Genomic DNA, 2,330 nt, shown 5'->3' with positions numbered 1-2,330 from the left:
GGGTCTGTGTTGATTTCTATGTTGATGATTTGTGTTGACCTCTTGGATCTTGTTTGTGGGTCTCTGTTGATTTCACAGGCAGAGAGTGAATTGATGATGGTGCCGGCAATGTGCATGAATGTTATTGTGACTCTGTTAAGCTTTGTCTTCCCAGAAACAGGAACTGTGAAGGACTTGAGGTGGACTGGACACTGTGAACTTCAGTGTGGAATGGGAACTGGACAAGGAACTGGATAAGGAACTTAAGAGTTGCCTGCCTTTGAATCCAGGTGACAGACAGTTGGAAGACTTGGGCAGAAGCTGGGACCATGGAAGAGGAACCATGGAATCTGAGAGCCAGCTTTGAGTCAAGATGAAAAGACCTCTTCTTGGTTTCCTAACACTGACTGAGAAGATCATGATTTACTGTGACCTAGGGGTAGAGAACTTTGACGCTTGTACTTTGTGTCCCTTAAGGAGGCCTGCTCCTTAAGGATGATTGAGTTAAGGACTTACTGAATGATATCTTTTGTTTAAAACTAGGTGACCACTTCAGAGAAAACTATGTGGCCACTTTAGTGATAACTTATTATGCCATCACATTGTGAATGCTGTACTTTGCTTTCTTGCAATGTTTTGTCTTAGTTTGTTACTGAATAAATAGAGAGTTCACGATACTTTGTAATCAGAACTTTGAAACTGTTCACAGCAGCAGTCCTCTGGAAAGCTGCTTGTGCTTGGCTTTACAAGTACCTACCCCCTTTCTAGCTTCCTTCTCGGTATAATCTTCTCCCTAATAGACTGTGAGCTGTTAGAAGCCACAGACTTTCTTTTTCTTATTTGCATACCCATAGTTTAGCACAGTGCCTGGCAAGTAGTAGACAATTAATAAAAGTTTGTTGACTCTGATTATGTTACTTCCTTGCTCAAGAAGCCCCGGTGGCTTCCAGTCACCTCTAGGATAAAATACAGATTCCTCTGGTTGGCATAGAGTCCTTCACAAGCTAGCTCCAACCTGCCTTTCCAGAATTATTTAATGTTATTCACTTGATGCATTCTCAGTTTCAGCCAAACTGACCTCATATCAGTCCTTATACATAACATTCCGTACTGCCTCTGTGCTTTTGTGTAGGTTGTCCCCCATGATGAAAACATACGTCCTCCTCACCTCCATCTTCTGAATCCCAATCTCCCTTGCTTCTTTCAAGGTTCATTTTAAGGACTGCCTCCACCACAAACCTTGGGTTACTACTACTCCCTCTTACTTTGTATGAATTTTGTATTTCCTTGTATGTATTTACTTCCATTCTCCCAACAGACTATAAACTCCCTGAGGAGAGGCATTGTTCCATTTTTGCCTTTGTATCTCTGACTCCTAGTACAGGATACATTAGCCTAGTTGAATTAAATTACCCAGTCATAACAGCTGATAAACATCAGATACAAGATTTGAAGGCAGAAGTCTCCTGACTCCAGGTCTAGAATATCCTTCACTCTAACACCTTGGCACTGAAGACTTGATTTTCTCATCTTTCCTTCCTTCCTTCCTTCCTTCCTTCCTTCCTTCCTTCCTTCCTTCCTTCCTTCCTTCCTTCCTTCTTTCCTTCCTTTCCTTCCCTCTTTTACAATCAAGCTTAAGTGAGTGTCTGAGGCCAGATTTGAATTCAGGTCCTCCAGACTCCAGGGCCAGTGCTCTATCCATTCTGACAAATCACAAATCTGAGGTCATTTCACTTTGACTGAGAAGGCCCAGCTCCTACTGCCATTCTCTGGAAGCTCCGTTCTGAGAAGATGTCATTTCTGTCCTTTCCATTGCTTCTTGGGCGGGCATGAACATCTCCTTTGTCCAGTCTGAGTTTCCCAAATGGACAGTCATTGTGGACAATGAGAAGACATGTTTCTATTGTTCCTTACTGGTTATTAACTATCCAGTCTTGAAAAAGGGACACAAATAATGGTGAGTTATAAGGCATGGCAATTACCCAGGATACAATGTTAAAAAATAGACTGGCTGGTTTGCCGAGCATCAACTGTCTATTCAAGTATAAAAAAATTAATTGACTCCATCTGTATTGGCCTAATGACTGATTAAATGACTAATCACGGAAGTCTTAATTAAAACCATTTTTCTATAGTGCTGAGGAGGGAGGAGGAAGGCGCTCATTAATGCCCTCCAATGTGTGTGTCAGATTGGGTTGGTGTCATTTACTAACAACCGTCAGATGAGTAATTATGCACAAGGTCATTTTGTGTAAACTTTTTGCATACATCATCACGCTGATTGGATTAGGTCTTGGTGCTTGGCTGGATTCTGCATGCCACTGCATTTTCTGATCACAAAACAGGTAATT

General features: G+C 41.8%; 1 long non-coding RNA gene across 2 annotated transcripts in view; it reads left to right on the top strand.

Moving 5' to 3' along the window:
* Window positions 1–1,070, top strand: part of LOC138153951 (uncharacterized) — an 18,747-nt gene extending 17,677 nt beyond the window's left edge. For both annotated transcript variants that reach the window (XR_011166507.1, XR_011166506.1), the window contains exon 3: window positions 155–1,070. This is a non-coding gene — a long non-coding RNA (uncharacterized lncRNA). The remainder of the gene's footprint in view (window positions 1–154) is intronic.
* The last annotated feature ends 1,260 nt before the right edge of the window (window positions 1,071–2,330 follow it).

Source organism: Petaurus breviceps, unplaced genomic scaffold (assembly GCF_028583685.1).
Source record: "Petaurus breviceps papuanus isolate PSGF00001 unplaced genomic scaffold, PetGlider_PUasm1.0 91041, whole genome shotgun sequence".
Classification (NCBI taxonomy): domain Eukaryota; kingdom Metazoa; phylum Chordata; class Mammalia; order Diprotodontia; family Petauridae; genus Petaurus; species Petaurus breviceps.
Note: the sequence above shows the minus strand (reverse complement) of the source record. Positions and strands in the feature narration are given on the sequence as shown.